This window comes from Catharus ustulatus, chromosome Z (genome assembly GCF_009819885.2).
Source record: "Catharus ustulatus isolate bCatUst1 chromosome Z, bCatUst1.pri.v2, whole genome shotgun sequence".
NCBI classification, from domain to species: domain Eukaryota; kingdom Metazoa; phylum Chordata; class Aves; order Passeriformes; family Turdidae; genus Catharus; species Catharus ustulatus.
Genome location: NC_046262.2, coordinates 50891676 through 50906214, shown reverse-complemented (window position 1 = coordinate 50906214; position 14539 = coordinate 50891676).

The window sequence follows — 14539 nt, the reverse complement described above, 5'->3', positions numbered from 1 at the left end:
TTGTTTTGTGGACATTTTTCATCAACTTACAAACATTTTATGTTTGAAATGCTATGTAACTGGATGTTCCCCATCTGGAATGTTAATACTCGGCATGAAGAAAAGGAAGTCAAAGTGAAAAAAAAAAAAAAGTAACAACATTTCTTTGACTCCCATGTCAGTAGCACCAATTAGCTACATGAATTTTCCATCTGCTTTCACTAAATAATACGTGAACAGCTGCATCCTGCAGGAAGACAATCTGATGCAGCCAGCAGAAACTGTCAAGCACCTGGTCATTTCCTGATACCAGCTCCACTACTGCTGCAGATGTCAAGTCACACTGGGTTTACCAGCTAGCTTTGTATAAACTCTACTAGAAAAAATTGCCACTGTTTTGCTTTCTTTTAGTAAAATCTCTTTGCCTATTGATCTAAGTGGTTTGTGTATTTTACTTTACATCCATTGGATTAGACAGCAAAACACCGTATGTCTGGAAATTTATGGGCTCCTCAGTCTCTAAACAATAATGACACCAAACTAATGCTGCAAATTAAAGAGAGATTAATGATTTTATTTGGCATGGTCTAATGCTGCTGTTAATTGGTAATATATATTGTGTTGGGCAGTTACACCTAATCTATTTTTTTTTCCTGACAGAATATCTATCACTTTGTCCTTATGTTTCACAGAATATCATGCAAACTTTGTATTCTTCAAATTTAAATGGAAACACTATTTTAGACTCTCCTCCCCACCACAGCACCCTCCTGGAAAAGGAAAATAGCTATTACAAAGATGGATAACTTCAAGATGTCTGACTATTTGACTTGGAAGTAATATTGAAATGGAAGTAATTACATTTTCTGGTCTTTTGCACGAAGCACAAAGTTCCTTGCAAAATACCCGGACCTTTTGCAACTGCCTCCTGCCAAAATTCTTGAGGGAATACCTTTCTCCTTCATCGTTGAAGCAATCTTCCTAATCACATGGCATTGTTCAGCTCTCCGTCTGAATCAGTGGAAGGCTTATATGGAGATAAGACCATCTGGGGTGTTAGGCAGAGAGTGAGAATGTTTTCTGGAACTGTCAGGGGAACTAGATTTCTAATCTTTTTAAACTCAAGGATTGTGGACCCTGTAACTTTGACCTTTCTGATCAGGAGATTGCCTAACTGTAAAAACTGCCTGCCTTATTAAATTTCCTGATACTGTACCTGGGATCTGCAGACCAGTGAACAAGACTGTCTAAAGACCATCCTTTAGAATGGCTTCTAAGATCCATATTCCTTCTACCTCCAAATGGTCCAATAAATTTTCTCCCCATTTTCTCCAGTAATCATCTAAAACAACTGTTACATCATAGGTTTTTTTTAATGTACAGGCATGCATGCACTGTGAATGCAGCCAGGATTTGCTAGCAGAGCCCTGCCCAGAAATTGGGAGACTCCTTGAACAAGCCGTGCTCTGTGAATGTCTCTGTTTCAAAGACTGTGTCTGTGCTGTCCTCCCAAGCCATCAGCAAACACGGGCTCACAAAAACAGCAAGGCCACATCTCTGTGGGAGCCTGGGCAGGCTGTGGGTGCTAGTCTCACCTGAGTTATGCTGGCATAGCTGCATCAGTGTGACCCAAAACTTGAGTCAGGACAGCTCTCTCTGGGACCTGCAGCGCAGCAGTTGTAGCTCTTCTGCCACTTGATTGGGAGAGACAGGTCTCATGCCACAAATGCATTATTGCCCCTCACATGCCACAAATGCATTATTGCCCCTCATTTCTACACAAAAACTTGTGAATCCCCTGCACTTTCAACAGAGGGGATTGAAATGCGAACAAGTGCCTCAGCTAATTGCAAGTGCTTATCCTATGAAAGCCACAGCTTAAGTTTAAAGCATTTCAGGACACTTTGTTAGTTCTAGGTGGGCTGTTTCATCTCACTCCTGTGTTCACATCTGTCCCCCAAGCACCTGTCCCTCATTTTTTTTCTTTTCACAGTTAAGAGCTATGCCATCTTTTGGCATAAAATCCCCAACTAGTGGGATTATTTGGATTATTTGGGTTGATGATGTTTTAAATAAAACTGAATAAAGAATGGGAAATGTATATAATTGGTATTCAGCAAAGTAAAGTTGTGATAGTGATTATTTAATTCAGCACTCACAAGACAGAGGTAAAAGCAACTTCCTTTATGATATGTTTTTCTAGTCCTTAAAATATCCAATTATCTGTATCTATGAAAAAGCATTGACTTTTTAATAAAATATAGCTTTTAAAGATAATATCTGAAGCTAAAACTTCACATATTTCTTAAGACATATTTAAAGCCTTGAAGACAAGCATATAGATGACTAATTTTTGGATCTTGGTTTTCTTGTTATGATGAATATTTTTAATCAGAATGTAGAAACATATCATTTATGCGTACCTTCTCTCCTCATAGTCTTTTCTGTTGCAGACTATCTCCATTCTGTTTGTCTCTTGCAGTCAATTGCCCTTGTCAATAACTATAACATGACAAAATTACACTTTAGATCTGAGAATATAAGATTATAATAGGTGATTCTGTAATTAATTTACAGAGCTAATATCCATAAACCAAAGATTAAGCTTCAGCATATATTCTTATTCATTATTGGAGCTATTTGTGCAAGGTTTACTCTTGCCTCCTATTCAACACCTTCTACACTTGTCTTATCTCTATACGGGCTCTGGTTTAAAAAGATTTATAATAGGTGTACCATTATGTATAAAATCAGTTCCTGATATCTGGCTTTTGAAAATCTGCACCTATTCAGTAATTTCCCAGCTCTAGCTCCACAAACACTTCCCAAGCACCTAGTCATTATTAGCATCCTATAAAAGTGTAACTCTCTTTTTAAGACTCTTTTACGATGACAAAATCTCTGATAAGGACTCCTAGTATATCAAGCTTTATCACTATAACCCCTGCTGTAACAGCATCCCTCTACAGCACACAAACAAAGAGCCTTTTGAAAATTGTTTCAGGTTGTGCAAAGCATCCATTAGATGGACACATGAAGTACATCGTATATCCACATTGGACAGCAAGAGAGAATGTGACATCGTGGCAAAAGCAGCTCTTTTTTTTGGTGAGGGTCTGTCCAACTGGATCATTTGGTTTTACTTACTGATTCACTGGATGAACCAAATGCTGCAAAGCAGGGAATTGTGTCAGACAGAAATGATGAACAGTAAGTTAGTTATAAGGTGAAACACAGACAGCTGTATTACCCTGCACTGCTGTATTCAGAAAACAGAAGGATAGCAAACCTTGAGGGAGATTTATTTTTATTTCTTTTGGTGCATTATTCCACCCATTTTGCAGTCTTTAAGCTCTTCACATTTTGTCATGTAGTAAAAGTACATACTCTGAAGCATCAATCTGCATATGCGTCTAGATACAAAGCAAAGCTCTTTTAATTCCATAATTGCCACTCTATAAAACATATACACAAATATATGGGATCACTCACCAGTTTCTTGGGCGTTTCCCATCAAGTGTAGGGTTCTGCTGGGAGAAGTGTTGAACTACTAAGGAAATATTTAATGCATTTCTTATTAAATAGATTGCCTTTCATTTAATCCTTATGGCAGCTGGCATGCTAAAGGCTAGCAGTAGCAATAACACACCGTCAGAGAAAGGTGGATAAGAGGTGTTCTAATGGAAAACACTGTATTCCCACATGTGGAAATGTACCAGAAGAAAGAAAGAGCAAGGAGAGAGAATGAGTGGGAGAGCAGAGAGAAATAAAGAAGACAATGGTCATTCAAGGGGCAGGAGAAGCAGTGGTTGAGGGAGCAACTTATTAGCAGCAAACAGCTCTGAGAAGCTCCACTGGGGATACAGAAAGTAAAGCTTCAAGGCATTGCTGTGAAAACCATTGGCTGTGGTGTCAGTTTTGATGTGGTTCTGTCTGTGTCTGCTGCTGTGGCTGTGTGTGCTGCTCACATCACCCCCTCAAGCGTGAAGGAGAAGGCAAGCTTTGCAGTAGCATTGGGTAGGTATAAAAAAACACAGTTACCAGAGCCAGTGGACTGGGGGAGAGAAAGTAACTTCTGCCTGTGAGGATACATCAAGCCTGCCCCACTAGCAATTCATCATTTAAACCACCAGAAGAACAGCTTAAACTCCTCCAAGCAGTAATGTGCTGTGCTGTGCTGTGCTGTGCTGTGCTGCCCTGTGCTGTGCTGTGCTGTGCTGGGATTTAGAGTGTCTTGAGTACACAGGCTGGTGCCAAAAATTGTCAGCATCAGTGGAAATGTATGATGTTGGATTGGAGGATTTGTGCTAGTTCCATGAGTAAAGCTTTATACAGGAAACTGCATAGCTTTATCATAAAGATTTCTTAAGAAAGACAGTGAAATGATAGTGCTCAGTGACTAATTTCAGACACTACCAACTGGAGAAAGGAAAAAGATAATCAGTGGATGTCAAATATGTTCATATCAGTCAACCAGTTTTTGGGTTTTTTTCCAGTTTCAGTACTATAATTATTATATAAGCAAAATCAAGCATTATAAATTAATTTCTCATTCTATTAATCAAAGCAGTGGGACCCAAGGTATGACTTACTAGCTATGTGTAAATGACAGAGACTAAAAGAAGTCAAATTCATTAAAAGGAGATGAAAATATGAAATGATAGTTTTTCCATGGTTGCAATTTTTTTCTTATCACCTTCTATGCTCTTTCTTGATGCACTCATGTGTAAAATAATGCTTCTGCTTGAATCAGTCTTCCAGACTCTTTTCAAGTTCTACTGTGCACTCCAATCTTTAATGACAAGCACTTAAACAAAATGTACTGTGCCACTGGATTTACTGTGAACCCCTTAAGAGATTTTTCTGGTCAGCAATCTCACTTGAAACTTGACGATCCAGCCCTTTTTTTTTAAGCTGTGGAGGATCTAATTAAAAATCACTGGAGAAATCAAACATGGGATATTAAAGCAACAAATCAACAGAGGAAAGGTGAACAGAATTAAATGGTCAATGATTTAACAGATAGCATCTCTGATCATGGATACTTGATGTGAACTTCACCCCCTTTACTGCAAGTACTTCTGTAAGATCACTAGTGATACCATAGCATTTTAATGCACATAGTAGGACTAAAAAGAATCTTAACATGGTTTCTTAGACTTCATATTTCTTGTGAGAAAGATAAACTATATCTTTAAAGAGATTTCCATGTAACATTATTTCTGATGTGATCACCTAACAGGATGTAGACAATAACAGAATTGTGTCCAGATATATTTTTTTACCCTTAAAACCAATTAAGAGCCCATTTATTTAAGCCCTGGTTTCAGTAATCCTGAAACTAATTACAAACTTGGCAAATAATTTTTGACTTTAAAAACCCCAAAACCTAAAGCTAAACAGGCAACCTTCGAAGTAGGCTTCAAAAAACCAAGGAAGAGACAGAGAGGATGGAACCCACGCCTGGTCTCAGCCATCGAGCAGACCAGACTGCCGGATGAATGAAGCTGTCATCGCTGCAATGACACCAGTGCTAAAAACCCTCCCAACAAAAGCAGACTCCACTCAGTTTGAAGCAGAGAATGTGAAGTTTTCCTCTCTTCACCCCTGAGCCTCCAGACCTCCTTGCCCAGGCTGTATCACACATAGTATTATCCTTCGGATGCAGAGTCTCAAATGACTGTGGTTAATCACTTGACTTTTTAAGTACTCCATCCATCACCCAGTGCCAACCCCAGGCCTCCCAAGTCAGCTTTCTGCAGCTCACCGGGATTATCACCCTCTTCGATCTTCTAGGGAAGCAGTTTCTGTGAGTCTCACTCTAATACGTTTCAATATAGACCTGTCAGGCTGGCAAAGCCCTAACACTTGATTTGTCTGAGGCAGATAAGCACTGTTTGAACTGGCACATGGGGGCCTTTCACACCTATTCTTTCTCAAAATGTTTTGGAGACAAAGCACTTGCACAAAGCAAGAGAAATGTAGTACTGCAGTGACTTTGTGAGTGACTAAAAATACAATGTCATGGAAACTTCTGTTTTTTCCCCAAGTCTGGTAAAAAGAGAGAAAAGTAATCACAAATACGCCGTCCTGTTTTACATATGAACTGTCAAATCACACACAGAGGCAGGCTTTCATAAGATGCAAACCTACAACTCTTGAATGCATTTTAGGTCTTTGGTTTTGCTTTTGGGTGTGTTTTTTAATGCCTCTGTCTACTGACTCCCATACAAAAATAACCTTAAATTTTTTCTTCTTTGCATAAAACTGCTGTTCTTAATTTTCCAGTAATTTAAGAGGAATATACATTTTCACAGAATTTTTTTACTTGACTTTTCCAACACCTTAGCCCTGAGATAGACCATGAAAAGATCTCCATGATGATCTCAACCTACTCCCATTTAACAACCTCAGGTGAAATCCTGGCCCATTGAACTTAATGGTATTTTAAGGTAAATTGCAATGGCATTGGACTCCTTACCTATTTCCAGGGACAGCCTAGAATAATCTATCAACACGTTACACTTTGAATCTAATGGATGAAAACTGTTTAAGAGCAAACTCAGTGTCGCTGGTTTTCTGCTTGCTCCTGCAATTCTATTTAATTTAAATTCTGCAGTATGTATTTTATAGGTGCCATACAATGCCAACTGAAGGTTACCATGATAAAGCAGGAAAAAAGATGAGAACTACAAAGACATTGGCAGTGTATTTTAATTCAGCTGAAAAAAAGTGACTTGTGCTTTTATCATCCTATGTATTTGGCAAAGGTTAGAGTTTATCTGTTTCACAGGCTGCCAGAATGCTGAGCAGATCCTGCCATTGTCTCAGAGAACACTGAATTGCATATTAATTGAAGATCTAAGGCTCTACATCAAACAATAGAAGGGTAACCAAACATTGCAGACCTGGGACAGGAATGCCTCTAGAGCTAGATGGGAATGTTTGATTTAACAAGGCCCTTTAAATGTTTCCTTCAGAAACATTGCTAAATCCTTTGAAACTTTGACAGTGTTTTGCTACTAGTTGCAGCTAATAATTATGTTCTGGAGATCAACCCAACATGCTTACTTTGTGGTCATATCCAAATGACCAGAGTTAGAAACAGCCCCAGCATGGCAGGTCCTAGGGCTGCTTGAAACAACACCATGGTGCAGATAAAACTCCTCACCCCTATGAGGCCTATTGACCAGGTGTGTTCTTACTGCTCCATGATGAAAGGAAAAATGAGATGAGGGCCATGAGAAGAGCTGCCTCTCAGCCTTCTAGGAGGTGCATGAGTGTTGAGAGGGCAGAAATCAGCTGCCAAGGGGGAGACGTAAACCAGCCAAGTGATGGTTTGTGCACTGCTTGAATAAACAGGTGAATTCAGTCACATTGTAATGAGTTGGGAACTTCTATCAGACACAGAAAAGAACACATCTCCTGGATATCAGATTGTATTTGTGTATATATAAAATAGAAGGAGGCAAATAGAACTGAGCATTTCTCCAATAAGAGACACTGACAATATAATGTGTATCACTAGAAGTGGAAAAAGGGAATAATGCCAAGGAATTTAATGGATTCAAATCCATATAAAAATTTGCCTCATAATGATTACAACATATTTGAGTTTCAGAAATTGATCGAAGCTGTTTATCAGAATAGATCTATTCTTTTATGGAAACTTGCACTGGGTCTGGGTCTTGGCTTTGCTATTCAGTTCTTCTTTTATAGTGCTCCTGAACTAAACAACAGAATTCCAGAATTTCTAAGTTTATTTCTTTATGTGTGATCCCTCCCAAGTGTGATTTGTTTGTTCAAGAAAACATTGTGACTTAAATCCCCATTTACAGTAATTTCACGACTATAAGGCACACCCTTTTGACTAAAATTTTCCCCCGAACCTGGAAGTGCGCCTTATAGTCTGGTGCGCCTTATATAATGGACAAAGTTGTGAAATTTGTCAAACCGGAAGTGTGAGCTGAAATGGTGGGGGGCGGTGCCGTGGGAGCGCCGAGTCGCAAGGTGGGGCGGGAGTGGGCAGGGAGGGAGCTGCCACTGGCCCTGGCCCGGGCGGAACAAGAAGCCAGGCAGTGCCGCCCCGGGCACGGGGGCAGGGGAAACAAGAAGCCGGGCGGTGCCGGCCCTGGCCCGAGGGGAACGAGAAGTGCAAGCTTGCAACAGCCCCGAGCTGAGCAGAGCCCGCCCAGTGGCGGCATCGGGGCAGCGGCAGCACGGTGCGAGCCCGCCAGCATCGGGGTAGTGGTGGCACAGCCCGGGCGGCTGGGGGAAAGCGCCGCGGTGGTGGCGGCACCACCCAGGCGGCCTGGGGAAAGCCACCAGCATCGGGGCAGTGGTGGCACAGGGGAAAAGCCCAGGGGGGCGCGGGCCTCCCAGAGTGGCACGCGGCTCCTGGAGTGCCAGGGGAGTGCGGGGCTCCCGGAGTTGTACAGGGCTGCCGGAGCACCAGGGCAGCGCGGGGAGGGAGGGAGCGGGCTGCCACAGAAACCACGAGCCACAGCAGCCCCAAGCCCCGCCTCGCCAGCTGGCGCCGGGGGCGGGTGGGAGTGCTGGGCCCTGCGCACGAGGAGAGCACTTGGGGCTGTGTCTAAAGGCTATGCCAATCTGTGAAAAATGTTTGCAAATTGAGCTCCTGGCAGTAAACTCCACGATCACGGGATTCTGTTGCTAATTAGTTACTTTGTTGCACGTGGCACAGATCTTCATGGCAAAAAAAAAAAAGTGCGCCTTATAGTCCGGTGCGCCTTATATAATGTACCAAGTTGCGAAATTTGCCGAGTCCTGGAGGTGCGCCTTATAGTCCAGTGCGCCTTATGGTCGTGAAATTACTGTAAACAATACAGATATAACTGACGATAGTCAGTATCACCGTGGCTACTTCAGTCCCTTGCTTAGATGAAAAGTCACAAATAGAGGCTAAAATGTGGATATGGTAACTTAATTATGTACTAGATAACAGCACTCCTTTCAGGATCTGACTCCACCTAACTGTCCTCTGTGTACTCTGCCATTCACACAAGATATTTTGCTGAACAAATACACACCATTTTTCCTCAATATATTTGCAATGCAAAACGTAAATAGTGCATAGATGTAGAAGATTTGCAAGCATAAGTGATTAATGATAACATATGTAGTTTTAATGAACACCCTTTGAACAGAGAATGGATGATAATCTTCAGTAAGGAATGGTGTAATTTTAGATATGGTCCAGAAGTCCAGGAATCAGATATTTGAGTAGGAAGTAGCCTAAAGTACTACGTATCTGCCATAATTTTAGACTCTGAATGCTGTAAACGGCAGCCAGGAAAATTCACATCCCAGGGTTGGATATCATCCAGAAAAGATCGTCAGGCTCCAACAACTTCTTAGAGACCTACCATAGCAACTTCCATCTCTACCTCATCCATACAGCTGACTCATTCCTTCTGCTCAAACTTTGGGGATGCACTCATAGATATTTCCAATAAATATATAAGACACCTGAACATTAAGACCACAAGGGATAGTTGAATGAAAAGATCTTAGGGCTCTGTGTCCGTATTTAGCAAACAGACCTTAAGTGACAGAGACTTATCGAATTTTTATTTCTTTTCTTGTAGGCCTATAACTGATGTGTTACAGAGACTGTCCTGCAGCTACTGAAGCCAAAACAAAGAGATAATGGGTTTGACCTGTTTGTTACCAAGTGTGTCCTCCATATAGTTGAATGCACAAAAACCCTGTGATTCTAAGACATAACATAATAAAAATAGTGAAAAAATCAGGACTTTTTTTTACATCTGTGAGATAAGAGAGGTAAATTCAATGAGCTAAGACCCACCCTGTATAGAACCTATACACCTCTCTCCTATCACTATAGGAAAATGATTTTGACTTCTGTCTGTATTTCATAAAATTCTTCCAAATGCTGGTTTACTTCATAGTTACTATTTACAGACACTAGCATTAGACAGGCTATATATTCTAAATAAATCATGCTTAGTGCTGCTGTTGAAATATTCACTTCCATAAACAATGAAGAGTGTGCAAGAATATTATCTCTCTACCAAAAAAGTTACGATGTAAAACTTGAGCTCCTGAGACAGAAGATACCATTTGTGATTTCACCACATGCTCAGAGGTGACTAACAAGCCCCACCCTGACTCAAGATCTAACAATAAAAGCACGCTTCCCAGGTAATTCTTCCAAGACAAATTACAACTTCAAAGGCAAGAGTAGCTCCATTCACAAAATAGGTCACCTATAAGAGCTGTCAGATGGAAGAAAACAGCAACCAAGAAGCATGGCAAAATGGAAAATATTTTTTTTCAGAGGGTAATATGTACACAGCAAAGTAAATTGGAACATACATTTAAATCTTTTACAGAGTTTCACCTATATATTGCCACACAGAATGCACATAAGGAAAAGACTACATTTAGTCTCCATTATACTTTTTTTATTCCCTCATTCACCCCTACACTAATTCAGTCGTAGCATTCCAGTCACAAAACTTAAATGCCATTTAGTTGTGAACTGGAGCCCTTTCTTCCCAAAAAAGTGAATTGTTTAGCCAGTTTGGGGGTAATGGTTACACAGAAGTCCCCCTTGCACCAATCTGCATTCAATATATTAACTCTTCTTCAGAAATGGTTGTCTTCCTCCTGTTCATTTGCTTACGAAACATATTAAAAGTGCCTCCTATTCTTGTGTACAGCCACAAAGTACAGATGGCACTTCTCAAAGAAGTGGTCACCCTTACTTAATTACCTGTGAAGCTACACAAGTTACACTAATAAGGCTAATTGAGTTTTTAAAGTCACACTGTAAACTCATCTATAGAAGGGATCAGTGTACTGATCTAAATATCTGGTAAGTTTTGCCGCCTTCTAAAAACCAATGGACATAATAAATACAGCAGCCACAGATTTTGAAAAGTCCTCATTTATTGTCAGTTGCCATACGGTACTTTTTTCAATGCCGCCCTGTCAAACTTCATCAAGTGAACAGAGAACATTTCCTATAGAGTGTGGTCATATTGCTGTATTTTAGGTTTGTAACAGAAACTCTTGTTTGGCAGCACAGTACATACTGTTTTCCCATTTTACATTTAGAAGGCGGAGAATTTGGGTCTGTTCGTTAAAAACTAGATGTGGATATCCAGGACTCACCCAGATTTTTCTTTCTTTCCTTCCTTCCTTCCTTCCTTCCTTCCTTCCTTCCTTCCTTCCTTCCTTCCTTCCTTCCTTCCTTCCTTCCTTCCTTCCTTCCTTCCTTCCTTCCTTCCTTCCTTCCTTCCTTCCTTCCTTTCTTTCTTTTTCTTTTTGTTTCTCTCTCTCTTTCTCTTTCTTCAGCTACATATGCAGCACTGGAATACCCAACATGCTTGTTTCATTATATTTTCTCCCAAAGAGGAGCTCTAAAGAGACATTTCTTTGGCTGTTGAATGCCCTGTATTTTCTCTCTTCACTAATCATGCATACTGTGCAATGTAGAGTTTGAACTGTTAAGCATAGTGTGATTCACTTTCTTATGTGAAAAAAAAGCAAGACTGTTGCACTTCACATCAAAATCAGTGAGTTTGTAACTGCTGGGACTTTTAATGATTGATGAGAGCTTTGGCATAGTTTCTGTTTGGAAAAGAGTGCTTTGAACTGGTGGATGAAATACCAAGAGGAGAGACTTACATAATGGGCCCATCTCCCCTAATCTCCTCACCAAAGAATACACAAGGAAGAAAAACAAGGAGTCCCTTGTAACTCTTGCAGTGACGAGCGTCTCATTTAATGTATTCAGTTACTTATTAGTAGGCCAATATAAATCTAGCACAACAGTGTGCAAAGTCAGCAGGGGGTCTGAATCCTGATGTTATTTTTCCCACCACTGAATAAATGATCCCAACCACCAGCTTCAGAAGCTCATCCTCATTAGTATGTATGAAACGAGCGGAATAAGCACTGAGAGATTTATATTGTTCTGCATTCGATTTAATTAATAAGAGACGGTGCTGATTTCTGGAGGAAAGAAAGAGGCAGTGTCCATAGATTACTGTTCACTTTTCATTGTTCTTAGTGATAAAAATCTATCACAGCATGGCAGCCTTAAAAAGTACACTCATCATTTTCCAATCCTACTGACATTCATTAACCAGACCTCTTAGCAACATGTATATTATAATCTGCCACCACCACTAAGGTCATTGCAGAGTTCTCATTACAAACCCTCTACTTACAAGGTTTTATAACTCTGATAGAAAAAAAAGAGCACTTTTTGATAGAGTCTTGTCCACTTTTAAATTCTGGACAGGCCCAACCAAAAAAGAATCACATAAATGCCAAAAAAAACCAAAACCAAAACAAACAAGCAAACAAAAAACCCACAAACAAACAAACAAAACTCCCAACTACGTGTTGGTGTCAGATATTGTCCTGACAGCAATTAGTACAGGTAAAGTCACTGTGAAAACAGTTCCCAAAAGGCATGAATGATAAATTCATTTAATTAGCATGAAGTAGATTGTGTGAAAAGGTGGGGTTTGTACGCCTTATCTGACATACACAAAGACAACACCAAAATGAAAGTTGCTTGAAAGTTACTGTCTCACTACACTGAAGTCAGCTACAGTTTGGCCACTTATTCCAGTGAGACCAAGAATTTGACCAGACTTCACAGTTTAATGCCTAGGGGGTCTTTTTTGTTCTATTTTACATTTATGGTTTTCCTTGTTTTCTATTTTCACAAATTGAGGAGGCATGGTTATTAACTGGTTAATGTTACTGATTTTGTCTTTTGAGTGATGTTGAGGTCCCATGAAAGTCAGTGACAAAACTCCCAAAGACTACGTGTCCACTTCTTCCCCAAGCACTTTAACCCACATCAAACACAGCATATTCATAAACATACTTTGACTTTTATTTAACTGAACACCCAACTTGAAGATTTCAATTGAACACAGGCCCAAGAAAAAAATGTAATACTCTAACATCAAGTTTTATTTGTGTCTTTGACATAGTGTATTAGTAGATATTAAAATGCACATATGTTTTCTGCTGATTTTCTGTGAACAATAATGCATATTCCAAACAGGGCTAAAAGTACAGTCCAAGAAACATCCATAGGAAGTTCTTGCCAAAAGAGAGGAACAATGTTGTCTTCAGGACAGACCAAAAAAAGAGTTAGTCACCAAGAATATTGCTATAAATGATACCCTGGGCAATAACATGTTAATTTGTTTTTCAGCTAGTGGGAGTTTCATTACTGATGGCACAAAAATGAGGATGCCTGTGGTTTATTGCATGCAAGCTGATGTTTTCCTCCACGTTTCTTCTTCTTTATGCACAGTCGTGCACTTCTCCAACTATGAGGTATTCTTCTTCACGTACTAAACTTCCACATATGCACTGGTAAGTACACTCTAAAAGACTGGTAGAAAGTTTGGTGTGGTGGGTTACAGAAAGGACAACGGTTTGAGCCAGAAATCAAATATTCCAACAGTAGAAACCCACTTTTCATGGTGAGTTAAACAGACTTCTCCCAGCAGTCAGTTCAGTTTCTGCATGGTCTCTTGTCCTCTATGTTGAAACAGTGACTAATCTTCCAAATGGTTTTTGCTCACTTCCTCTCAATTTTGTTGCACTAGTATCAGGGCAGCAGAGTGACTGAAACTCAGGCAGGACTGGAATGTCTAGGCTGTGATTTACCTGGGAGAGTCACAGTTGGGAGCAGCAGCTAGGTAATGATTGCCAGGAATGAGCAAACACAGGAAGTCTCTGCTCTCCTTCCCTTGTTCCCTGTTAATAGCGCAGGCTTCATTAGCAAATGCTTTTCAGCTCTAACAATCACCAGGAAACTCCAGACTACCGGGAGCCTAGAAGGAGGGACAAGAGAGGATTGCACCTCTCATCATCCTCATCAGATGAGCCAGAGGCTATCACATCTGCACGCAGTAAGAAACATCTAATTCCTCACCTACCTGCATGAGGTTCAATGTAACTTCCTACTGAGTCAAACCCTTTTGAATACAAGTACCATTGACAGAGAACAGATAATTATCTGGAAAAATCCAGACTACCAAATGTGCGTCTCCAAAATTCTTTATTATTACTTTCATCCACCAAACATTACATAGAAAAAAGCCAAAAGAGAGCCCCTTCTATACTAGTTAATGGAAATAGAATGAGAAACACTTCTTAAGAAAAGGGATTGCGGACAAGCAGATAAAGGAAAACTTAAATTTCTGCTCTTTTTCCTGAACAATATCTTTAATAGACAGCATTCTCAGAAATCACTGAGGAGACCCCATCAACTTCCCACTGTAACCCATAAAAACCACACTGTGCTACAAACTTATGGCTCATCCCATGTTTTCCATTTGAGACAAATAAATTTCTTCTCGGTCAGAGACCAGAGAGGATATTAAGTCAGCCTTGGTGAGAGAAGGTGCACAGGGAGGATGTTGCCTTTCACCAGCTGATTTCACCTTGCTCACAGCTGTGAGCCAAGAAGAGCCAAACTCCATCCAGCCCACCCATCAGAAATGATGACTGTCAAGCTGCTGCCTTTCTAGATGGA